Source organism: Crotalus tigris, unplaced genomic scaffold, assembly GCF_016545835.1.
Source record: "Crotalus tigris isolate CLP2741 ecotype Arizona unplaced genomic scaffold, ASM1654583v1 scf7180000020588.15403103151:6194809, whole genome shotgun sequence".
In the NCBI taxonomy this organism is placed as follows: Eukaryota; Metazoa; Chordata; class Lepidosauria; order Squamata; family Viperidae; genus Crotalus; species Crotalus tigris.
In genome coordinates this window covers 2,321,232-2,347,912 of record NW_024098092.1, presented here as the reverse complement: position 1 = coordinate 2,347,912, position 26,681 = coordinate 2,321,232, and the positions used below count along the sequence as shown (strand labels likewise).

At 43.4% G+C, this 26,681-nt stretch overlaps 1 protein-coding gene across 4 annotated transcripts in view; it reads right to left on the bottom strand.

Annotated features, from left to right (window-relative positions):
• Positions 1 to 26,681, bottom strand: part of SAMD11 (sterile alpha motif domain containing 11) — a 121,768-nt gene that overhangs the window by 81,591 nt on the left and 13,496 nt on the right. The window contains exons 1-2 of one of the 4 annotated variants that reach the window (XM_039367175.1): positions 6,325 to 6,668; positions 5,089 to 5,136 (exon numbers count right to left, since the gene is read on the bottom strand). The gene's annotated coding sequence lies outside the window, so the exon portion shown is untranslated. Of the gene's footprint in view, positions 1 to 5,088; positions 5,137 to 6,324; positions 6,669 to 26,681 lie in introns of those variants that run through there. The other 3 variants (XM_039367172.1, XM_039367171.1, XM_039367174.1) reach the window with 3 other exon arrangements.

Sequence of the window (26,681 nt, the reverse complement as noted above, 5' to 3'; positions counted from 1 at the left end):
TCAAACCTGCTTGTCCAATTCCCCGTTTCATGGCCTTTGTTCTTTCAACATGCAGAAGTGTTAAATATTTATTCAGATTTGAATTCTGGTAGCTTTAAAGCAGACGACGCCAACCAGCCTGCTTGGGGAGGAAAGAAAGAAAAAAAATCTCCTGTTTGTTTGGAGTTTACTGCTGCAATATAGTTGTTGAAAGGGAGACTTTTCCCCTTGGAGTCTACAAGCTCAAGCAAGCGAGTTAAGAAAGGTTAAAATGGAACTCCTAGGAGCTCATCAACGCAACACAGGAGGGGAGAAATTCACAGCCGCTGCCGAAATGGCTGAAAACAGGGGAAATGAACTGTCACATTTCCTTTTGGAAGTATTGCACGGACCCGCTGCAGAGCAGAGCACCAATATTACAGGTACCCAAAAAAGGCAGACTTTTATCTGAATTGTGTGTCTACAAAGCTCTTGACTTCCAGGTTCTGGAAGTAAAAAAAAAAAAATACGACGTGTTCCTGGGAAAGGAAGGAGATTGACTAGAATTAATTAGGCAAACGTCTTTAATTGCAATCCTTCGGAGCTGGAGGCGGGGGCAGCCAGGGAAAGGATGCAGACGTGAAAGCAAGCCAGAGGATGGAACTTCCCACGTTGCGGGAACGTATCGTGGCCTGTTAGCCTCTCTGCACATGAATTTCGATCCCACGGCGATGCTGCAATGCTCACCAGCGCAAGGATAAGTTTATGTCACTTTTTTCCATCCTGTCGTAACTTTGGATGGTCGCTAAATGAAAAGTTGTAAGTCAAGGATTGCCTGTATCTACTTTTTAAATGAAGCTTTTTTAGCTTCCACAACTCAAAGAGGTCGGCTGGGGAATTCTGGGAATTGAAGTCTATATTCTTCAAGTTGCTTGAGAAACATCCTTTTAAATTCAAACTCCCTGGACAGTGTTTGACTCCAAAACTGGGCCAGTTTTGTCTCTTGAGTAAACACTGTCTCTCCAGACAAGGAAACAACCAGGATATTCTTTGTTTAATCTGTTCTGTTGTCAGGCAGGGCGGCTGGACCAGGAAAACGTCCCTTACCTGCTTCACAATTTACACAAAACTCCACAGCTTCTGGCCCAGCCAGGGCAATCTGATTACAAAGTCATTTATTTTCCGGTCATTAATAATTTGTGCAATAAAGGATTGCGTGCTTTTCAGAGTGAGGAGGAGCTATCCGCACAAATTTTGCCTGGTGCAAGAGGCTGCGGCTTGGAGCATAAATTATTCCTTTCTTATCGTGCTCGTCTCCATTTTTCACGCTGCCAGGAGTGAGTCGCCAGCAGCCGGGCCCCCAAGCTGTGATCTTATTTTACTCCGCAGGGCAAAAAGCCGTAGAAACTGTTATTCTGGTTTTAATTATGCAACCAGTCTTATCGGCTGGAAATCAGCCCCACCCAGCACGGAAAGCAATGTGTTCTTTCTGAGCTGTGGGACACCAACAATGTTTGATTCTCCCCCCCCCCCCCAGTGCTGACAAACAGACCCCAATCCCCCTTGGAGTAAAGTTCCTGCAGGTTTGGGCATCTGATGCCCTCAGGCCTATGTAGGCTGGCTGAGACCAAGGAGAATTGCCTGGTGCAAAATGAAAAGGCTTTCCGGCAAAAACAAAAATGTCCAACTTCCGACAAAAATTACCCACAGCAAACAATGGGTTTGCTTAACAAATGCAATGTTTGCTTAAAAAGGTTGTAAAACTAAACATAGTTATGTGATGATGATCTAAACCAATTGTAAATTGAGGGCTATCTGTAACATCATTGCTACCCTTCCTGATAGCACTTTTCCCAATGCGTGTTACTCACTTGCTTTGATCCTAAGAAGCTAGTTTTAAAAGCTAGGAGATAAACAGAAGCAAGTAAGCAAGCATGGGAACAGCCTTGCATTTTGTCCCTGCGAATCAGAACTTACCAAATAAAGCCCTGCTTGTTCCATTCACCAGTGGAACTCTATGCTACCAGACCTGGAAGTGACCTCTTCAAATGTTTACAACTGAGAAAGCTGAATTCTGCTTACGATTGTGCGCAAGGCACTTTCTCCATAAGGTTAACAACTTTATGAAGGATTCCTGTAGCTGACCCTGGACAGGAACAGAGTCAACCTGAACTGGGTAGCAAATGCCTTTGATGATAATAATAATAACAACAACAACACGCCATTTAACAATTGTCAACAAGAAAGATAAAACGACTGGATAATGGACATGGCAGTGCCTGGAGCCAGCAGAAAAGAAGAGAAAGAACTGAAAGAAGATCACAAAATACAAAGACCTGCAAAACAGAAATAGAACGAATGGCAGAAGGAAGCAAAGGTAGACCCCCAAAGTCCTAGGTGCCTTGGGTGCAATCCTTAAACAATTGGAGCATCATTGGAACACCGTCAGGAATTGACAAATTCACCATCAGTCAATTGCAAGAGGCAACAATTTACTTGGAGCAGCTTACATCCCGCGATGATACCTCTAACACTTTCAAACATCCACAGCTGCCTATCCCAGGTCCTTGGGAAGATCTCAGTCGGTGGACAAAAACCCCAGCCAAATTCAGACTGAACATCTGGCTGATTGTACGATGATGATAATAATAACAGAATGATGGGTTAGGCAACCCCCTGTTGCAAATACAAATAGGTGATTGCCTTTTTTTTTTAACATACTGCAAATGCAACTCTTTCTCTTTCCATTCTGTGACCTTATCCGTTTTCCCAGCGGGGGGGGGGACTCAGACTGATGACGAGTCTGCTGGCGGCACAGTTCAATTAACAAGGCCGCCCCCAAGCTGCCCGCGCCATCTCCTCGGTGACTCATTCAGTTCCAGCAGAGAAAAAGCAGCAAAAAACTTGGATTACAGCCATGCTTCTCTCTTATGGAGGAAGTTTCGACCCAGCCTTTTACATCCCCCAGTTAGAGACACCCTCAAAACATTAAAATAGAATAGAGCTGGAAGGGACCTTGGAGGCCGTCTAGTCCAGCCCCCTGCTCAAGCGGGAAAACACAATGCCCACTCTTTAGTAAACAAGACCCAGGGTCCTTACACATATGAGCACTGCACCGTGCCTTGCGCTCAAAATCCAGGCAGTTCTTTCCAACCTTTTCAACTCCTGAAAACCATTTTTAACCTCGGTAATCCTTAACGTACAGCTTTATGGCCACCGCAGCCTTCCCCACTGTCATGGGATCAAAATCCGGGCACTTGGCAGCCAATATGCATTTATACAGACCTGCAAAGGTCGTTGATGCAAGGACCAGTTGCAAATTTACCTTTTCGGAACCGTTGTTTCTGCAAACGGTCGCTAAATGAGGCAGTCGCTCAATGAGGACTGTCCATAAGAAAAACCTTTGCTTTCCATTGCCCCCCCGCCCACCCACCCCCCCAAAACCAAAATGATTTATTTGGAGAGGGGAGAATTTTTTCCACTCCTCTTTGCGCAAAAGTCCTTACTTGGGAGACTGAAAAATGGTTCCAGCACAGGAAGATGGGGGAGGCTGTGCCTGAGCCCAGTGACCTGTGCTGCTTGAGGGCCCCCCCTAATCAATTTGGGGAGAAAAGTGGGGGGGAGGGAGATTGTGAGAAGGATTTAGATATAGACCACCACTTATGTGTGAGCCAGCAAGGTGCCGCAGCTGCCAAAAATGCAGTTCTAGGCTGCATCAACAGAGGGATTACATTATCTCTTTATACCGCCCTAGTGAAGCCACATTTGGAATGCTGCATCCAATTTTGGTATCCCCACAATGCAAAAAAAAAAAAAGATGCTGAGACTCTAGAAAGAGTGCAGAGAAGAGCAACAAAGATGATCGGGGGTCTGGAGGCTAAACGGTACGACGAATGATTGAGGGAATTGGGTACGTCTATAGCCTATCAAAGGAATGGATCAGAACAGCCTGCCTCCTGGAGTTGTGGATGCTCCATCACTGGAGATTTCCAAAAATGGACAACCATTTGGCTGGGATGATACAAGGTCTCCTGCATTGAGCAGGGGGTTGGACTAGAAGGCCTCTAAGGTCCCTTTCTCCCTTAGGATTCTATGTTCTATCTACCTCCGTTCTTCAGAGGTGGGTAAGCAACCTATTTCGTTCGTCCCTCATCCCTGTCTCTATTCTGTTCATCTGTGACTGAATTTTCTGCCCGATTTGGACCGAAAAGCTGCACATTTATCTATTCCACAAAGAGCTTCTTCTCATACCCTAGAGCAGTTATTGAGTGCATCCTGCTAAGGAAGACGACACACAAGGATAACGGAAGCACTACATTCCTCCCCCCTCAGGAAAACCTCTTCTTCTCTTAATCAGCCTCAACGAGATGTTTAAAATGCCTTTATCGCAGAGGTTTTAATTGCCACCAGCATCTTCCCTGCCAGCCCAAGGCAGATAATTTGAACGCAGAATTATACCCAAAAGGATGTTGCACAGGAGTCAAAAATCCCACAGTACCCCAAAGCCAACATTCGTAGGCTTGCTTGCCCAATGCAAATATCCGTATCGACACACGGGCCTTTATTTACATCCCTTATTTAAGAATATTATGATTTTCATCTGGAATTGCACCATGAAAATCAGGTGACCGCATTGTTGTTGCAAAAAAAAAAACAAGAGGCCTGGTGGTGTGCCAAGACAAGCCAAACTGGGGGTTTCTCAAACCTGGCGACTTCAGTTCTGCGGACTTCAACTCCCAAAATTCATGCTGGCTGGGGAATTCTGAGAGTTGATATCCGTGCCGCTTAAGGATGCCAAAACTGAGGAACAGCAGCCAGAAAGCAGAAGAGCAGGAATAAATCAAACCAATAAGTGCTTTAAGATCACAGGGAAAATTTCAATTTCCAGGCAATGCTCAGCGCTTACAAATAAGAATTTAGAAGTGTGAAAGGCACAGTCTTTCTTGGTTAGTCAGTGAATTGCCATAAGCTGAAGTCAGATCATGAGCACCTAGTGAAATCAAGTTGCTAGTCCCAATTGAGGTTGCTAAACAAGAACTACCTGGGGGCAGAGAAGATTCTGCTTCCCTTTCTGTTTCCAAAGAATCTCAAAAATACATTAAAAACGAGGTAAGCACCCATTTTAATTACCTTACCTGTCGGAATAGCCTCTCTCTCCCTCTTTCTCTCTCACGCACCCTGAAAGAAACAAAAACGAAAAATCCAGACAAAATATTAAAATTTGGAACAGAATAAACCATAATCTAATATTATATGAGCATGTTAGCTCCTAAGAAGCAGTTGCTATGTTTAACCTTTATACCACTTCAGCCAAACGAATCTAAGCATCTTAGAAATCTATATAAGCCACCAGGAAGCACGCAGAATGAAGTATGTATAGACATCAAAACAATGTAATAAGGAAGAAAAGCAATCATCAAGGGTGCTTTTTGCTCATTCAAAAATGAAATTTGCATTTAACGTGACAAGTCTGAGTCCCAACTGTATATTAGCATTCAGCCTTCTACAGAGAGAGAGAGAGACAGAGAGAGAGAGAGAGAGAGAGAGAGAGAGAGAGAGAAGTATAAAATGTCAACAGTTTTAACAATGCTGCAAGTAAGCCAAACTTTGGGGTATGCTGTGTGAATACCAGCATTATATGGCTCAAAAATTTGAGGAAATATTCAGCCATTTTTCCACCCCCGTCGCATCTGTCTTCCCTTCAGTGGTGGGCACATGGAAGATGGCAAGTTGGGAACATATGTTAATGGCCCTTACGATAGTGGGCCGCAAACGTGCCAGAATCAGCCTGTAAAAACTGGCACCCTCCTTATATGCCAGTTCTTTAGCGAATTCATCCAGTTGGTTCAATTCACACAACACCAAACTCTGAGCTGATCACTATTCAGCTTTGGCCAATACGCTAAACTCAACTGAAATTGAGAATTTGGGGTGCATCGTGTTGGGAAAATCCAAATGTCCACTTATTATGGGCTACAAGCCCTTCAACTTCCTGAGTCAACCATGATTGGGTTCAAAGTGGTGTGTGTGTGTTTGTGTGTGTGGGTCACAATCTCCAGACATCTCAGGGAAGTGACAGCCAGTTATAAATTTTGGGCTCCTGCGGGATTGCAAGACAGGGGTTCAGATCCTGTCTGCCTTCCAGCTTTTACTGGCACACAGAGTCAGGGCTGAGCAAGAACACCCACCAAGTAGCCTTCACACACAACACGCCAAATTGGATAGGTTGGCCTGGCCGGGCAAAAGCTTCTCCAGCGGAATGGATAAAAACGCTCGTTGCGCAAACCCATCGGGAGACTCCGAAAACTCTCTCGCATCCAACAGCTGGATGGAAGCCGAGCCTTCCTCCCTTCTCGGGTGGCCTACCTCGCGGGGTTGGAGGCGGCAGCGCCCCCTGGCCGGGCGCCCCCACCGGGCGCTCGCTCCGCGTCCCGCTCGCCGCGCAAGAGCCTCCCACGCGCACCTGGGTTGAGAGCCCCGCGCCGGGCTCACCTGGCCGGCTACTCGCCGTTGCGCGCACGGCTGCCAGCCTCGCCCGCCGCCTTCCGGGCTGTTCCCGAGAGCGAAGCCGGCCAGGTCACCGCTCGGCCGCTTGCCGACCTCCCCGCTGCAGGCGCGCCCTCCCACGTGGAGGAGCCGGAGCCGGAGCCGCCGCCGCCGCCGCCTCCCTGGAGTTCTTGGGGAGGGACCGAGGCTTCCCGGAATCCGCCGCCGCCGCCGCTGCCTGGAGCGCCAAGAGGCGAGGCCAGGCGGGAGTCGGCGTTGTTGGCTGGGCAGGCGGGGTGGGGGAGGCGGAGGAGGAGGAGGCGGTGGCCCCGCCGCCGGGACTGCCCGAAGCGCCTTGACGCGCAGGGACGCCCGGCGAGAGAAGCGCGGCGCTGAGGCTGGGGATGGATGGATGGATGGATGGATGGGTGGATGAAGGATGCGCGCCTTGGGACGCGCGAGCAAGCAGGCGCGGGCGGTGGTTCCCCCCAAACGGAGCCCCCAATTCAAAAGCTGCTCTGCTCTCCAGAAGGTGGGGCGTGCGTGTCTGTGTGTGTGTGTGTCTCTCTCTCTGTGTGTGTGTGTCTGTGTGTGTTTTAATGCCCTTGGAGTCATTGTAGACTCCTGCAGATTTCCTGGCAAAATTGGGGAGAGTTGTTTTTTGTTTTTACCCTTCTCTTTTTCTTCCCAGAGGGACTGACCCAAGATGACCCAGCTGGCTTTGTGCCCAAGTCTGTTTCCTGGTTTTTGAAGCCTGGTGCCTTCACCCGCCGCCTGCCCGCACCAAACTGGTTCTCCCTGTCATAATCGTGTTTATTTACGGCTAGCAGACCTGACTGGATTAACTCTTTGTGGCAAAACACATCACAGCCAGCTTTGGTCTCTGGGACTTTCCAGCTGGGTGGACTTCAACGCCCCAGAATTCCCCAGCCAGCGCGGCTAGGTTAATTTTGCCCCAGGCTTTGTGATTTTTTGTTTTTGTGGCGGAAAAACGTTGTTAATGTCTCTGCAGCTTGAGGCCAGCTGACAGTCCCAAGCAGACTTAGATATTGATCATGACTTGGGAGGCAGAATGATCAAGAGGTTAACAAGTCTCCGGCCTTAAATTTCCCAGTTTCCTTCAGCAATTTGCTTCACTGAACTGGGCTCGCCAAAAGCAGGCTAACAATCCATCACCTGCAAAGGCAAGCCTGGTTTAAGGCAATCCGTAGCTCAGTCTCCCAGCCTAAGGATAGGATGCCCTTAGTGGAGAAATTCCACTTATTATTCCACGGATGCGAAAGAGGAAGAGAGAAAGCAGGTGTGTGTCCTGTAACTTGCACGTCCAAAATTAGAGCTGGAAGGACAAACAGGTATTCCTCAACTTAAGGACAAAAAAATTGAGCCCACAATTTCCAGCACCTGGATTTTGATTATGGAGATGCTGCTGCAACGGTCGTGAAGTGTGAAAATCGGTTATAATTTTCATTTTTCAGTGTCGAATGGTTGTAAATCAAGGGCTACCTATATATAATTCAAATTCTGAGTCTTTGTGTAACTAAAATAAATAAATAAATCTATATAGGCAGTCCTAAACTTAACAACCTGTTCATTTAGTTACAACGGCACTGAAAAGAAGTGACTTAGGACAGCCTCCCCAGTGTCATGTGATCAAAATTTGCATGCTTGGCAACTGACATGTACTTAGGACAGTTGCAACGTCGGTTACTATTTCAAAAAGGATATCGGAAATATGCAACTGACCTGCCTTTCCCACAGAGAGAGCAGTTTTCTCCCCTGATCAAGGAACAGAGAAGGCAAAATGGCAGAGAGAGGCAGGGCTGTCTCTGCGCTCCCTCGAATCCACAACCCTTCCTCTGTTCCCCTGGCAAAGTGCCCCAGGTTTCACACCTCCCATCCTGGAAACCAACCCAGATTGGATCATGCAGATTGAACACAAGCCCTGAAGCTGTGATGAAACAGAGGTTAGTTCTCGGGTTACGACAGCCCTTGAGTCATAATACGCTCAGAGTCCTTCCCTATGAGAAGGTGCCGCAAATAAATAAATGTAAACAAACCATTTGATCATTTCGGTCATAAGGAGATCACATGACAGCATTGTTCAGCAATGGCCCCCTTCCAGTTGTAAATCCCCCTTGTTCAGCACTGTCGTAAGTTTGAAGGGTCGCTGAATGAAAAGCTGTAACTCAAGGACTACTTTAGAGGAGAGGGGACAATTTAAAAGTACTCCGGCTAAGGACAGTGTCAACGCTGCTAACATCGGATGTTTTTGCATTGACGCAGCCATTTTCTTCTTTTTGCTTTTAGAGTTAGATGATGCTGGGGGGGGGGGAAAATGTGCACGAGAGTCTGGCTCAGCGGTTCTCAACCTATGGGTCGCGACCCCATTTGGGGTCGATCGACCATTTTACGGGGGTCGCCAAACAATGCAATCCGCCATTTTTCCCCCTCAGGGGGCAGCGCCGTGCATGCGCGCCGCGCATGGGGGCGCCGCCGCGCATGCACGCTGCGCGTGGGTGCGCCGCTGCGCATGTGCAGCACGTTCGTGTGACGGGGGTCGCCGTCACACGAACGTTGAGAAACGCTGATCTAGCTAGACATAACAACATTGGACCTAGTGTGAGAATCAAGGTTATTGAAATAAGAGATGATAAGAATTGGTGGCCTGGAGAACTGGAGGGGAAGTCTGCATTTCAAACTAATTGGGGACTGTGATTTATGACAGTTAATTGGAGGGGGCAATTGTGCTTTGATACTATGTGCTCAGGAGAGGGGAACTCAAGTTTTTGGCTTCAATTATGTTAGTGCCCATGCTATGCTACTCAAATAAAAGATTCTTTAAGGTAAACAATGCCTCAAAGTTCTTTGAAGAGTTTCATCCGTCGGAAGCATGACAGACGACTTTATCCAGATTCACTGGCGGGTTGGCATGAAAACCACATCAAGAATCCAAAGAGGATTATAAGGGTATGAGTGTAACACACAATGGGGGACAAGGCCTTAGAAAAGAGAGAGAGAGAGAGAGAGGGAGGGAGGGAGGGAGAGAGAGAGAGATGAGTATTTGGGGAGTTAAAACCCCAATGCACACGTGCACCCAGAAAATAGGTTAACCCCACACATGATTTTTTTTTTTTAAACATGTGTGAACGCAGCAACTGCCAAGCCTAGGGAAATTCCAAACAGGTTTCCGCCCAGCATGTTCTTCAAAGGCCAGGGGAACATTAATTGCGTGATGCAAATGCAAAAGTTTGTTCTGACTGACGGAGCCACGGTTAAAATTAACCTTAAGCAAATATATTGCACAGTCTTCTCCGTTTCATCCACAGGGGCCCTCGGCAGGGATCAAATACGGTAATGGCTTAAAAAGGCATTTCCACCATAAAGTCCTGGAACTGGGAAAGGAAGGCGAAGTCCCTTACTTAGTTGCTTTATTTATTCAATTTATTTATTCTATTTGTATGCCGCTGCTGAGCGATTCTGGCCAGCTGACAATGTCGTAAAACAATTAGAGCATTAAAAACATTAGAAGTAAAATGAAAGAATAATAATAATAAAGAAGCTGGAGAAAAAAGAACCGAAAGGTTATAAAGATAGAAAGTGGGATCTTCTCCTCATCTACTAAATGTGCAGGAATGATGCAAAATGAGAAGGAAGACAAAAAAAAAAAAAATATCAGCAAAAGCAAGAAAAAACTAAGAACTGAGATTTTGCTTGGGGCGAAATACTAAGTTTAGGGAGTCCAAAATACGGTCCAGAATTTACTGAATTCATCTAATAATAGAGGAGATCTTAGATCAGTGGTTCCCAACCTTTTCTATATCCCGCACCCCTAGGACGCTTCTGATATCTTTTTGCACCTTGAAATTACAGCAACAAATTATGCATATACACAAATTATGCAATACACTAGTTTAATGAAGAGAAGGACGAGGGATGACATGATAGCAGTCTTCCAGTATCTCAGGGGCTGCCTCAAAGAAGAGGGAGTCAAGCTATTCTCCAAAGCTTCTGAAGGCAGGACAAGAAGCAACGGATGGAAACTCACCAAGGAGAGAAGCAACCTGGAACTAAGGAGAAACTTCCTGACAGTGAGAACAATTAACCAGGGGAACCACCTGCCTCCAGAAGCAGTGAATGCTCCAACACTGGAAGTTTTTAAGAAGAGACTGGACAGCCGATTGTCCGAAATTGTCCTGAGCAGGGAGTTGGACTAGATGACCTCCAATATCCCTTCCAACTTTATTATTATTATTATAATTTTGAAAACCCCAGTTTTCGCACCCCCTGGAATATCATCTGGTTGGGAACCCCTGTCTTAGATCCTTCAAGGCCAAATCCACGTCTTTCATTTTTGCTGGTGAGCAACAAATGAAATAAAGATTGTTTCTGCCCGTCCCTCTTTTGCAAGCAATGTTTGGGGAATAAACGTTGACATCAGCCGGCACAAACATCTGGCCTCTTTGCTTTAACCCTCCCGCCCTGCCAAACAGACCACCACAGCTGTTTTTTCCCCCTCTCGGAGGATGGCACAGGAGGGCCCCAGACCTGAGATGGAGCTGCCACCCACACAAGGAAGTCTTGGTTAGTGCTGATCAATGTTTCCCTTTTGGGCTGCAGGCAAATAGGGATTCCTTACCAGCCGCCTCTGCAGCAAATCAACCCACGTTAGCGCTTGAAGGCTCCCCTGAAGTCTTGGGCTTCCTCTGCCAGCCCGCCACTCCTCCTACTTCATTGTGCAAGCTTTTGCAGAGTAGGGAAAACTTGACATGCAAGAAAGAAGGTGTTGCACAAAGGCATAGTGAGAGGGGAGAGAGAGAGCGAGAGAGAGGAAGGGAAAGAGCGAGAGAGAGAAAGGGAAAGAGAGAGAGAAAGAGAGAAAGAGAAAGGGAAAAAGAGAAAGAGAAAGAGAAAGAGAGAGAAAGGGAAAGAGACAAAGAGAGAGAGAGAGAAAGGGAAAGAGAAAGAGAGAGGGAGGGAGAGAGAGAGAAAAGGAAAGAGAGAGAGAAAGGGAAAGAGAGAAAGGGAAAAAGAAAAAGAGAGAGAAAGGGAAAGGGGGAGAGAGAAAGGGAAAGAGAGAGACAAAGAGAGAGAGAGAGGGAGAGAGAGAGAGGGAGGGAGAGAGAGAGAGAGAGAGAGAGAGGGAGGACTGAAAAGTCCAATTTTCCCCCCAGGTGTTCAAGGCTAAAATCTTAAGGTGGGAGGTGCCTGAGGAAGGCTGAGGAATTCTGGGAGTTGAAGTCCACAAGTCATCAAAGGGCCAAGTCTGAAGACCCCTGCTAGCGGGCCTTCTGTTTAAGCAAGGGGTTGGGCTAGATGACCTCCAAGGTGTCCCTTCCAACTCGGTTAATTCTGCTATTTTGTTAAATGTAGAATCTTTGTTTATTCTCCCAATTGCCCAGACAGGTAGACAGGGCCCATCCAGGCAGAAAAAGAGCATTATTTGTTTTGGTTTTTTTTTCTGCTTCCCCCCCCCCCTTTCCTCTTTCATCGGATGGCACTCAGACACGCATGGGATCCTTTTAATTAGCTTATTACTTTGTTTTATCTGAAAATACATGAGCCGGTGAATAAACAGCATTTCTCTCTCCCCCATCACCGCCCCCAAGCAGTTGCCGCTTACGTCGCCGGTGATTAAAACTCTCTGCCACTCCAGCCTGGTGGAGTGGTGAATTTTATCGCACTTTTATTTCCTTTACGGGGCTCCGCTGCGGTGGCTGCTCTGATTTAATCCTCCCTTGCCTGACCCCCCTTCCGCTTCTGAATATTCATTGGAAATGCTGATTGCCTGTAGCCGTCTCGGTGACAAGACAGGCCCGTTGTGTATCTACACAACTGCACAACTTTGGTGTGCCGTCCCAGATTTGGGCACCTGAAGAAGGATGGCTGGAAAGTCACAACGTTGGCCTTTCAAGGGACACAGGACGCACCCGTATGGCACACAGCGTCGTCACCCCAAAATTGTCCAGGGTATTTCATGCCTGTATTCATCATTGCAGTGTTTCTCAATCTTTTGCAACTTGAAGGCCTGTGGACTTCAACTCCCAGAATTCCCTAGCCAGCATGGTTGGCTAGGGGATTCTGGGAGTTGAAGTCCACCCATTTTCAAGCTTTTGTGATCTTAATTCACTTAATAACCGTGTTACTAACTTAACAAATGCCATGATTCACGTAACACCTGTGTCCAGGAAGGTTGTAAAATGGGACAGGACTCACTTAACCAATGACTTGTTTAGCAACAGAAATCTGGTCGTAAGAACAGAACAGCAACAGAAAGTGTCCCGGGGTTGCGTGATTCCCTTTTGCAACCTTTTTGAGAAGCAAAACTAGCCAGATTTGCTAACTTAACAACGGCAGTGGTTCACCTAAACAACCATGGCAAGAAAAGTCGTAAAATGGGGCAAAGCTCACTTAACCAGTGGCTCACTTAGCGGCTGAATTTTTTGGCTCATAAGTCGAGAACTACTGCATGGCCCTTTTTTGAAACGGAAGAGCAACTTCATAACCAGTTAAAACTTAAAAAAAAAGAGAGAGAGAGAATTTTAAGACAGGGAATTAACCTTTAACTCTGCAAGCCAGGATGCCCCGGGGGAGAAAAAAACAACAGCCGACACCTCTTGGCTGCCAGATCGGATGGGATGAAACTGGCACTTTTGCCCGGAGGCAAATGACACAACCGCCTATGCCACGGCAACCTGTGTGTCTCCTCGCTCGCTCGGCTAAACTGGGTCTGGCGTTCCCGCCTGCGCCTGGGAGCGAAACCCTGCCAAACTAATTAGCCATATCTCCATCTTCCATTTTTTTGTCGGCCTGCCCGAGGCATTGGGAAGAAATTTATGCCCTTGACAGAAAGCCTTTCTTGGGGGGGAGGGAAGGGTTTAGCCACATGCAAGCAAAAAAAAAAGTTGAATTTTCTCCATTAGGTTGGTGATTCACAGGCTGTTGGTTTTTTTTTTCCTGCAGGGTTGTGTTCAGCCAGAAGAATTCCCTGTTGGGTGCCTTCCACCGCTTGCCACCCAGTTCCTCCCATCACAACACTGGTGGCTGCTTCCAAGCTGCGTCTCCGTGGCCAATTATTTTGGCATCCCAAAGGAATTTTCTTAGTGTGGGAAACGTCCGGAGCGGAAAGGCTGGATGGCTGCCCGCTTATTCTTTCCTGTTTGGGGGAGGCGACACAGCTGATGCTGAGGAAAACAAGGAATTGCTTTGAGCCACTGGCTGTATTTGCTAACAGGGAATGAACGCTGGAAGCAGAGAAAGATGAAATGGAAGAAGGAGGGGCTGAGTTTCCCCTTCTCTTTCTGGAGCTGCTCCAGAACCCAGGGTCCGAAAGAGCTGAGTTCACAAGTTGCAGCTTCCAGCCCCCTAATCCACTTTGCTGCTCTTCTCTGCGCTCTTTCCAGAGTCTCAACATCTTTTTTTTTTAAATATCTTTGTTGTTGTTAGTTGCGAAGTCGTGTCCAACGCATCGCGACCCCATGGACAACGTTCCTCCAGGCCTTCCTGTCCTCTACCATCTTCTGGAGTCCATTTAAGCTCATGCCTACTGCTTCAGTGACTCCATCCAGCTACCTCCTTCTCTGTCGTCCCCTTCCTCTCTTGCTCTCTCTTTCCCAGCATTATGCATAGGAGCTGGAAGGGACCTTAGAGGTCATCCAGTGGAACAACCTGCCTCCGGAAGCGGTGAATGCTCCAACACTGGACATTTTTAAGAAGAGACTGGACAGGCATTTGTCTGAAATGGTATAGGTTTTCCTGCCTGAGCAGGGGGTTGGACCCCTTCCAACTTTATTACTATTACTATTACTATTACTATTATTATTATTATTATTATTATTATTATTATTATTATTATGTTGGAAGGGACCTTGGAGGTCATTTAGTCAAACCCCCTACTCAGGCAGGAAACCCTATACCATGTCAAACAAATGGCTGTCCAGTCTCTTCTTGAAAACTTCCAGTGTTGGAGCATTCACCGCTTCCGGAGGCAGGTTGTTCCACTGGTTAATTGTTCTCTCAGGAAGTTGTTTCTGTTGTTGTTGTTTTTTCTTCTTCTTCTTCTTCTTCTTCTTCTTCTTCTTCTTCTTCTTCTTCTTCTTCTTCTTCTTCTTCTTCTTCGTCTTCTTCTTCTTCTTCTTCTTCTTCTTCTTCTTCTTCTTCTTCTTCTTCTTCTTCTTCTTCTTCTTCTTCTTCTTCTTCTTCCTCCTCCTCCTCCTCCTCCTCCTCCTCCTCCTCCTACTATTACTATTACTACTGCTACTACTACTATTATTATAGATCAACCCTCTGCCCAAGGCAGGAGCTCGGGAATTAATTTATTCTCCCTTTACCTATTTCTAACCCAGTTAGGAGGATGGGCGTGGGAGAGACCCTCCAAATTTAAAAACGTGGCCAAGAAAACTTATTTGCCAAACCCAAAGGTTTGGACCACTGTCTTTTTTTTCCAGAAACATGCTCTGTTTAGGGGATTCCCCACCAGACGTGCAAACACACACACACACACGCACACGCACGCACCGCATTACCTCCTACAACTTAACCACCCCCTCCCAGTTTCCTCTTGCGCCTGGTTTGCTTAAAAAATAATAATAATAATACAAGAGTTTCAAGGAAATCCTTCCCATTTTTTAGCCAACTGCCCTGAACTTTTGGATGCTTTTATGCAGGACCAAGACTGAAATATTGGGGGGGGGGGGAATGAACAGGTTGGAAGGAATGTATCTTACAGGTAATCTCCCGATTTACGACAATAATTTGGAGCAGAACTTCCATCGATGCTCATTAAGCAAGTTGTACCTTTGGGGGGGGGCGCGGTTGTTCAGCAGCCAAATGTGGCCGTTAAGTGAATCCTGCAGTCATTAAACACACCCAGCTCCCCTCGCTGACCGGGCTTATCAGAAGCCCCCCCCCAGGGAAAGACTGCAAACCGTGATCCTGCCACTCCAGGCCATGGCGACCATTATAAACCTGTGGCGGTTGTCAAGCCCCTGAAATTTTGATCACATCGCCATGGAGGACCGGTCGAAAGTCACTTTGTAACTTTGACTAGGGCAGGACTCTAACTTGGCTCTGTTTTTTTCCAACACTAAGAAATCCAGAAAAACTGCAGTAGATAATCGTAGATAAGTCGAGGACCATCTGTACCGCATTTTCCTGGCTTTGTTGGCCTTGAAAAAAAAGCACTTGGTCGCAAGTCAAATTAGAATCCTTGGCTTGGAAACGTGATTCAGAAAATTAGATGCTGATGAAACACAATCAGATCTTTACGTTTCCTCCTTCCGCACCCACATTAGGTCCTCTAATGTCGCTAACAGTGGCGTGGAGTTCCAGGGAACACACTCCTGTTTTCGCAATGGGACTTTAAAAACCTTTCTCGGTTCCTATTGCATCCTTCTTAATCTCCTCCATCAAAACGGGTTTCGGGGTGTGGGAGACTCCTGTCAGCCAGATTTAAGTGTGTGGTGCTCCTGATTGTTTGGAACATTTGGGATGGGCTGTCCAGTTTGGACATTTTAATCGTTTTAGCCTCGTTTTGCCAGTAGCGTCTTTTTTTTCACCCCCCCCCCCAGCTAGAATATAAAAGAATCTGGCAAATAGATACCCTTATCAGTATGATAGGAATATTTCTAATGGCTGTTGTCCTAAGTGCTGTAGATTTAGACTTTTACTGTTTAGACAAATAAGTTTCCCTTGTAAGTTGTGAAAAGATGGACACAAAACCGATCCTAAAACAATTAGGGAAAACAGCATGGAATTTTAGGGAGGAAATGCAGATTAAGTCAATTTTGTTAGAGAAGTATGCTGAAAATATTGGAATATCTGCAAGGCAAGCTCTCTCAATCACGGACATAGCAAATACACTCCTGCATAGGATAGTAACTTGGTAGTAAGTTCAGTGGTCGCTCTAAGACACACAAACCAAAACTTAGAACTCCCTTAACTTCTTCCCAACGTATATATTACACAAAGCTACACAAGGGAGACAACAGCAGCCGCTTCCCCATGTGATCACGCAGAGATGCAACGGTTATTAGAGATCGGTAAAGCTATTCCAGGCCCTTCAAATATTCCAGAGTTTCTTCCAAGACTGCTGGGCCAATTAAGGACCTTTTTGCCCATCATCAAAAGCGTTAAATGATCAATCTTGCGCTTCAGAGAGGATGCCCACCCTATCTCCACCCACCAATTGCCTTTATTGTGTTTAATGAGCTTTCTTTCTTAAACAAACAAACAAAAAAATCCCTGCTGTAGCCATTTTTGCTGATTGCTTCTATGCATGCATGATTATTAATCCTCTTTACTCCCGGGGCCGGGTTTAATCTGTCATTAAACCTCTAGGGATAATTTTATATCCCACCACACAATTCAGAGTGATGGATGAAACGGTGACGGCCCCACGTTGCATTGTCCGGGCAGCGTGGGCTAATCTTGAGTTAAATGAGGACACGGGCCATCTCTGACAAGCAAGGGCTTGACGCTCAGGCCATAAAGTGGACATTTTATTATTCTGAATGTCCTAGCAAAGCTTTTCCACCCCTGCCATATTCCCACATGCAATACCTAAGATAGGGAATGTTCATGATCTCTTTGTGGCTTGCTATTTAACCGTGGTTGAATCGCAGTGGTGTGGCATAATGCCAACTGGTCAAACCATGGTAGGTAAACCGGTTTACCCCACTCTGAATCTCAGATTAAGACAATCAACTCTTGTTTAGTCTTACCTGTTAAGCCAGCCTTTCTGGGGCTTGAGGGCAGGGATTCCTGACAATGCTGATGCCAGAAATTAAATTCTAACTCAAACCCTGCCCTGTTTCCAGAAAGTCACAGGACAGGGCGAAAAATCTATTTTACAAAGGCAGCATGGAGTTCTGAACCCCAAATTCCTCAGAATTGAAAAAGAGCAGGTGGGAGGAGGATATCCCCAGGCTGTGAAATGCAAGGAGGATTTATTTATTTTCTGTTGCATTTTTGGGGTTTGCACCTCATTTACAGAGAAGCAAAACAGGAATGGTTTAATGCTAACAAGGAGAGAATGAGGTCGCCCAGGAAGGGAGGGAGGGAGGGAAGGAAGGCAGGAAGAAAATGGGTGGGTGGATGAAGGAAGGAAATATTTGAGAAGGGAGGGAAGGAAGGAAGGAAAAAATGGGTGGATGGATGGATGGAGGAAGGAAGGAAGGAGGGAAGGAAATATTTGATGAGGGATGAAGGAAGGAAGGAAGGAAGGAAGGAAGGAAGGAAGGAAGGAAGGAAGGAAGGAAGGAAGGAAGGAAGGAAGGAAGGAAGGATCATCCAGCTAATGCAATGTAGGTTTATTTGCTCCTATTTGTCCCCTGACCTTCCTCTTTGGACCTCCAGCCTGTTCATTTTGGGAGAAACAGACTTTTTTAAAAAAAAAACCTTCAGCCAGGTTTGAAAATTTAGAAGGCAGTTAAGACTGGATCCCACCAAAAGCTGATAATAATCCCTGTTTAGAGATTATTTAAGAAAGACCAGACAATGAGACACGGGGAGGGAAAAGTGGAGAAGGGAATTCATTAAATTTGTCGATTCTTTGGGGGAAAGGGATATCCAAGGGAGATATCCAATTGGTGGATCCAATTGGCAAGATCACCAATTGGTGCCTTTAAAAACATGGAAAGCCCCAAAGGATTCAGTGCCATGAATCGCAGAGGCCCAGATAAAATTCATTGACAAAACCCTGTTCATCCCTCCCTCCCTCTCTCTCTCTCTCTCTCTCTCTCACACACACACACACAGAGTGTAGTCTATTTTTGCATTACTGTTCAGAAAACTACAAAGTGAGTCTCTGAATTAAGTTGGAATTGAGCTTTTAAATACCGCACAAGAAGAAGAAGAAATATTTGCTACTGAAAAATGTAAAAAGTATAAAATACAGCAGGTCAAGAACAGCAGCTTAATTAAGGAAACACGGAAAGTTGAGAACTGTTAGTTAAGGAAAACCCTCAAGATTTAAAATTTTCAAGATTTTAAACGAAGAGGCCAAGCCGTCCTTAGCCTGCACCAGATTCTAGTATTCAACCATGTCTTGAATGCATAATGCTCGGGTCGAATTTCACTGGGTTTGCATTTTAATCAGCCCTTACCTAGAATTGAGAATGTAGACTGAAATGCAGTTTCTCTTCTGCTGGTTTACATTTCTGGGAATTTTACAGGATGAAAATACCGTACATTGAAAAAGCCCCATGAATGAAAATGCATAAGACTGGGAAGGGAGAAAACTTGGGGGGGGGGGAGAGAAAAAAAACAAAAACGTGTGATACGACGGAAATTGGTTCCACAGTTGCATAAATTAGAAAAAACACAAACATATTCAAATTCCAAATCTCAAAACAGCTGCCCCAAATACGGGAAAGGAAGGCCTGCTGCGTAAATAACTCCGCGGGAGATTCTAAAACCAACAGATCCTTCATTCCACAATCTGCAGGTACAGAACAAATCATTTGATCCTTCGTGTCTTTCACCTGGTGTTGCAAATCCAGTGGGTCAATGTGGATCCACCCGCTCTGATTTCTGTCTTTCTTAAAAGGACCCCACCTGTTTGCCACTAAAGATATATGAAATTTGCACGGGGGGGGGGAATTATCCCCTAACTTCATTTCACAGTTTTTAAATTGGGGTGACTTAAATTCAGAGGCAAACTGCCAATTTGGAGGAAAACCATTTCTTTCTTTCTTTTTTTCCTTCTTTTTCCCCACCAAAGGTTAAAAACCGAGTAAATTTAAGGGTAAAGGCTCTGCTCAGTTTAACTTGCTCTATTTTCCTTGGAACGACCCCGGCACCCCAATTTTAAAAACATTTTTTAGCCTCGCTCCCTCCAAAGATATATTACAACTTTAGCCTGACCCCTGTTTAGAAAAGGAGAGGGGGGAAAAAAGTATTCAGAGAATTGGAATATCTTGTTGAGAAGCAGAGAGAGAGAGAGAGAGAGAGAGAGAGAGAGAGAGAGAGAGAGAGAGAGAGAGAGAGAGAAAGATTATTTTTTTTTTTACTTTCCCAAACACCCTGATTAAAGACACGGATTGAGTATTTTTCAGAGTGAAGAGAGAGCATAAGCAACAATTAGAAGCAGAAGAAAAGGACTGAAAATTAATTATTATGAATTATCTTCTTTAAAAACATCATAGAGTCATAGAGGAGGAAGATGCTGAAACATTTCTGTATAAGCAAAAAAAAGTACTTGCTTATGGAAAAAAAATCCATTTTTATACCGAAATAACTTTCTTCCCTCTCATCCATCCAATCATCCGTTTCTTTCTTTCTTTCTTTCTTTCTTTCTTTCTTTCTTTCTTTCTTTCTTTCTTTCTTTCTTTCTTTCTTTCTTTCTTTCTTCTCCCTCCATCTATCCATATTCTTACTTTTCCTTCCTTCCTTCCTTCCTTCCTTCCTTCCTTCCTTCCTTCCTTCCTTCCTTCCTTCCTTCCTGTTTTAACCTTTGAACATATGTTCTCCACATGTTCCTTAACATGTATTCAGTCTTCATATGCCTCAAAACCTACCAATGGACAGCCCCAATTCTGTGGTCTCCATCATCCCAGCAGGAAGAGCCTTCCAACTGGGCATAAAATATAATAGACAAATTGTTTTTTTGTCTCATATATCTTTGGGAGGGAACCAATGGGATGGAGTGAGGACAATGCTGGACTAGGAACCAGGAAACCCAAGTTTTAGTTCTTCTTTAGACATGGAAGTTGGTTAGATGACTTTTGGGCTTACCCTTCTTCCTCAACCTTAGACTTCCAAAGAAGTCCAAAACCATGTCTCCCTTCCAACTTGCATGGTCGCTTATGGTCCACCACCTTCACGGAGGACACCGTCATCCAAACATGGATTGACTTGTGTTGACGTTTGGGAAGACCCAAAACAATGTCTCCCTTCCAACTTGCATGGTCGCTTATGGTCCACCACCTTCACGGAGGACACCGTCATCCAAACATGGATTGACTTGAACTGACGTTTGGGAAGACCCAAGGCGGGCTCTGGATTTTCTAGAAAAGGACCTGGAGCCCACCCTCAGATCAAAGGATTCCGGATTCAACCGATCCCTTTCAAGGAGGGAGAAAGGTCCACTGGAATCATCTGGAAAGAAACTGGTGAGTAATGGTTTTACGACTTTTGTGGCTGTTTGTAAACGCAGTGGGCCAGTGGCTGAACTCCAGGAGCTGCCTCAAGAATTGACAGAGGAGCTTCCGGTGGGAGGCGACGGCGATGGCGGCTAGTTTTTAGCCGTCCAGCTGGGGAAGTGTCAGAGCCGCGGAGCGCAGCGCGCATCAGCTGGCCCGCGGCTCGGAAATCCCTTCCCGGGCAAAGGGAAGGGATAGAGAACGCAAGAGTAGAGGTAGAACCCCTGAACCCCCTCTGGATTTATTTCTAGAGGGGGTGAAAGGAGTGTTCCCTCGGAGCTCTTGCTGATCTCCGCCTCCCAGCTGTTTTTGCTTCCTTGGAAGCAAAAGAAACCGCCGCTTCTATCTCCGTGTTTACAGCATTTTGGTGAGTAATTTTTAAACGGACGGAGCAGTTTAAAGGACTTTTTCTTATATTTTAGGTGTTTATTTTTTTATCTTTTGATTTTTACTATTTTTCCTCCTTTTCTTTGTTATACTAGTGAAAGGACTTAAGATGGCGTTTTGAAAGTGTCGGAGTTTTTTTTTCCTTTCTCTTTTGTTTTACTTTCCCTTTTTAAGGATTGTTTTTTGCTTTTGCTTTTGCTTTTGGCTTAGAATTTTTTTTTGAATTGTTTGCTCTTTTATTACTTATTCTTGGGATTTATTCTGGACTTTTAATGATTATAGTTTGTCTCTTTTTAAAAATTCTTTTTTTCTTTTTTTCCTCCTCCCTTTTTGGCTGGAGGGGAAAGGGAAGTGACAATTGTGCTTTTTAAAATGGCTTCAAAGAGGCAGCAGCCTTCCTCAGTACCCAAGGTTATTTCTTCTCCTATAACTTCCACTGCACAGCTACAACAACAATCTAAACATGCACCACCGGCTCAGCCACCACCCTCCCCTCCTCTACCTGGACTTTCAGTGCAAGAGGTTAGAGGCATAATGGGAGAGATTGTAGTTCAAATGAGAGAGGAAATGACTCAATTTGTTTCACAGATTAAATCAGAAATTAAATCTGATCTCAAAGAAGAGATAACGGGGATAAAGTCTAAATTGCAAGAAAATAATAATGAATTACGACAAGATATACTGGCAGCTGTTTCAGGTTTGGCTACTGTGGTGGTTAAGCTCGATGCAAGGCTTGAGGAAGTGGAAGACAAAGTTGACTCTTTAGATGACAAAATTCAAGACGTGGAAAGGAAGGTGGACTCCTCACAAGAAGATATTTTGATGTTTCAATACAGACAAATGGAGTATGCTCTGAGGATTAGAGGCCTCAAGGAAGATATGAATCAAGATTTGATGGAGGTGGTTCTTAGTGATCTGGCGCTGGCTTTGGATATGGATAAAGGAGAATTACAGAGAGAAGTAGAAAAAATTTATAGACTCAACTCCTGGATTGCTAAGCAGAAGAATTTGCCCAGAGATGTGGTGATTTACTTTACAAAGAAGTCCCTGCGGAATGAGATTATACAAGCTTTTTACAACAAAAGATTTCAGATTGCCGCCCAAGATGTCATCATTCTAAAGGAAATCCCATCTAAAATTTTAAGAAGTAGGAAAGACTTTGCTTTTTTAACCAATGAGCTTAAAGCTAGATCGATGCCATTCAGATGGGAAATTCCGATGGGTATCGTTTTGAGCCATGCTGGGACACGTTACAGATTGAACACAGTTGACAAAGCTAGAGATTTCTATACTTCGGTCCTGAGTGCAGGCTCAACTTCATCTGGTCGGAAATCTTTGAGTGCTAAGGAACCTGAGCAGCAATCTGAGGCACTAGATTTGGTTTCCGCAGGGATGATAGAAGTGGCAAAGCAACGCCAAACGGAGGCTAAAGAGCAGAGGATGACTCGTGCAGCTTATAAGCGTAAAGAGAAAGAGCAACGTAAAAAAGAGCCCAAAGAGAATTCTCCTGGAAGTGCATCACCGCCGGTGGGAGGAGCAAGACCCAAGAGTTATGCAACACACGCAGCTCTGTCAGAGTTTGATGGTGTCTTCTCCAGGCTGCGTGCCAAGGGAGATGGCAAAGTTTTTGACCTGGAATGTTAATGGATTGAATTCTCCTCAGAAACGGAAAAAAATCTTTTATTATTTGAAACAACATACCAATGATGTTATTTGTTTACAGGAAACTCATATTCTACTTAAAGATCAGAAATATTTAGTTAATGCTCGTTTGGGATCTCATTTTATATCTCCTGCACCTGGGAAGAAAGGGGGAGTTGTTATATATGTCAAACAAAACCTGCCAGCTTGTCTGGTAGAATCAGATCCCCAGGGGAGATATGTGATGATTGAACTTGGTATTTATGGTAAGAAAGTACTTATAGTTGGACTTTATGCTCCAAATCAACAACAGGAACAATTTTATAAACAGTTACACCAAAAAATAACTTTGCTTGATTATAGATCGGTGGTATTAATGGGTGATTGGAATGGTGTCTTAGATACACAAAGGGATAAGAAAGGTTCCTCTCCTTTTCTTAAACAAGCAAGGCTACCTAAAGCCTTTTTTGATATGAAAGAAGACTGGGAATTAAGGGACTATTGGCGGGAACGTAATCAAGAGGAGAGAGACTTTACTTTTTTTTCTGACAGACACCAATCTTTTTCAAGAATTGACTTTTTCTTGATTACCACGGATTTGTATAATAAAGTAAAGAATGTAAAGATTTTTCCTAGATCACTGACGGATCATAGTCCAGTTTGGATGGAGTTGATTCAAGAGAAAGAGGAAAGAAGATCCTGGAGAGTTAATGAAAATTTGTTTAGACAAGAGAAGAATGTTCAAAAACTAAAGGAGTGTTTAAAGGACTATTTTGCTTTGAATATGTATAAGGGGACTTCAATGTCAATGGTATGGGATGCAGGTAAAGCATTTATGCGCGGTGTTTTGATAAAAATGAATAATTTTTATAAGCGAAATCAGACTCAGAAACGTAGAGAACTTGAAGATGAAATTAAACTAAAAGAAAGGGCTTTGATTCTAAATCCTTCTGATGAAAGTACTAAAGAATCTGTAAAGTTATTAAGGTCACAATTTAATATGTTGATAGCAGATCAAGCTGCAACCAATTTATTATTTATGAAACAAAATACATTTTGTAATGCTAATAAGCCGGGGAGATGGTTGGCTTATCAATTAAGAAAGAAACAGAGACTGAGAATAATAGAGAAAATAAATTATAAGGGTAAACTAGTTTCTCAGAAGGAATTAATTAAAAAATCTTTTTTGGATTATTATCAAAACCTATACAAATCTACTAATGTACAACTGTTAGATATAAATAAATATTTAGCTGAGGCAAGTTTTCCTAAACTGACTGAGGATCAGAAATATGAAATTAATGGTTTAATTACTAAGGAGGAAATCGCCTCAGCAATTCAACAATTGAAATTAGGGAAAGCACCGGGTACGGATGGGTTAACAGCTGTTTATTATAAAGCTTTAATGGAGGAGATGATTCAACCATTAAATGATCTTTTTAATGGTATCTTACAGGGTTTAGAGATTCCTCCTTCATGGCGTAGTGCTTTTATATCATTGATTCCAAAGGAGGATCAAGATCTTACTTTACCAAAAAACTATAGGCCTATATCTCTTTTAAACGTGGATTATAAGATATTTGTAAAAATTTTGGTAAATAGGCTTATGAGGGTGGTGCATCATCTTGTGCATAAAGATCAATCAGGGTTTATAACAGGAAGGTATATGAAAAACAATGTTAGACAAATTATTAACTTATTAGAATACTTAGATAAGAACAACCAAGTTCCTGCAGGGCTCATATTTTTAGATGCTGAAAAAGCATTTGACCAACTGAATTGGCATTTTATGCTAAGAGTAATGGAAGAAATGAATTTTGGTGAAAACATATTACAAGCCCTTAAGGTAATATATCAAAAACAAACAGCACAACTTATTGTTAATGGAGGTTTGTCGGAGGTTTTCACAATAGAGAAAGGTACTAGACAGGGGTGTCCTTTATCGCCATTGTTGTTTGTTTTAACATTGGAAATATTATTGATTAAAATTCGAGAGTCTCAGGAAATTAAAGGAATATATGTTAATAAAAAAGAATATAAGTTGAGAGCTTTTGCGGATGACTTGGTTGTTACTTTGTCGCAACCTGATTATTCTGTAGTAAACTTATTACAGTTGATTCACCATTATGGTTTGGTCTCGGGTTTTAAGATTAATGTAAATAAGACTAAAATTTTACCTAAAAATTGTCGAGTCAGGAGAAGCAGATTTTGGTTAACTCGACGGGTTTTGAGATTGTTAATAAGGTAAAATATTTGGGGGTGATGCTGTCTGTTTCTAATGCAAAACTATTTAAAAATAATTATGAAAGGTTGTGGGTCGGGGTACAGAAAGACTTGAAGAATTGGGAAAAGCTGCAATTATCCCTCATGGGAAGAATTGCAGTGATAAAAATGAATATTCTACCCAAGTTTCTTTTTTTGTTTCAAATGTTACCAATTTTGAAAAATGAGATTAATTTAAATGAGTGGCAGAAGGGTCTCAATAAATTTATTTGGGCAGGGAAAAAACCAAGGGTTAAGTTCAAAATTATGCAAGACTTCCGTGAGAGGGGCGGACTCAAGGTACCAAATTTGAAATTATATTATGATGCGGTGGTTTTAACATTAATTAGTGACTGGGTAAATTTGACAAATTCTGAGATACTTTATCTAGAGGGATGGGATTTACTTTATGGGTGGCATGCCTATTTAATATTTAATAAAAAAATAGATTGGGCTTTTAAATCTCATATTTTAAGAATTTCTTTACTTAGGATTTGGAGAAAATATTATAAAAGTGATTTTAAAGTACCATTATGGGCTATACCTTGGCATGCGATAGAAGGAATAAAAAGAGGGGTTAAAATGGATATGGTGTCTTACAGACAGTTACTTAAATGGGATGGACAAAACTGGCAATTAAAATCACGGGAAGAATTAGCACAAGAAAATTTTACTTATTCTTGGTTCCAATATAGGCAACTACTAGATAGATGGAAGATGGATTGTAAGGTGGGTTTTCTTAGAGAAGATGAAAATCTTATTAAGCAACTGAAGGATCAAAGACAAACCCACATTAAGAGAATTTATGGGGTTTTAGTTGAATTGGACTCAGAAACGGAACTAATTAAAGATTGTATGATTAGATGGGCGCAGAACTTTGGTGAGCCAGTTTCATTGGACACCTGGGAAACTATTTGGGTGAGAAATGTCAAATTTACTCAAGCACAGAATCTAAGGGAGAATTTTTATAAAATGTTTTATAGATGGCACCTTGATCCACAAAAAATGTCTTACATGTACCCTGACGTGCAACCTAAATGTTGGAGATGTGGTTATAAGGAGGCTTCCTATTATCATATTTGGTGGTCATGTAGAGAGATAAAAGCATTTTGGATCAAAATATGGTGGAATATCCAGAGAATTTTTAGAAGGAGGGTAAAATTTACTCCGCAATTATTTTTGTTAGGTATTGTTACAGATTGTGATACAAAGGAGGTTGTATTGATGTTAAACTTGATCACAGCCGCGAGGCTGTTAATTGGACAATATTGGAAGAAGGAATCTTTGCCTACATTGCAGGAATGGTTTTTTAAAGTAGCTTATCTGGCAGAAATGGCAAAGATTTCGGCTTTCTTAAAGCAACAAACGCAAGAGAAGTTTTTTGCTATCTGGGACAAATGGATAAAATTTATACAATTTAGATTGGGTATACAAAAATATTATATAGCTTTTTCATAAGTTTTATTTTTATATATATTATAGATATCTTTTTTATATATATAAATATAAAGTTTTTAATTTAATTTTTATTTTTTTTTTTTTTTTTTTATTATTATTATTTCTTAAGCCTATATTCTGCTCTGGGAAGCTCAGGGGGGGGGAAGGGAGGGTTTTTGGGAGGGGTGTGGGGTGGGGGGTTTTTTTTATATGTATTGTTTAATTTTTTTTTCTTTTGTATATGTTGTTTTTTGTTCTGTATTGTTCTTGTTTTTTTTTGTAAAATTTATAAAACTTTTAATAAAAAAAAAAAAAAAAAAAAAAAGAATTGACAGAGGTCTTCAGATCTTCTAGAACAGAATGCACCACGGA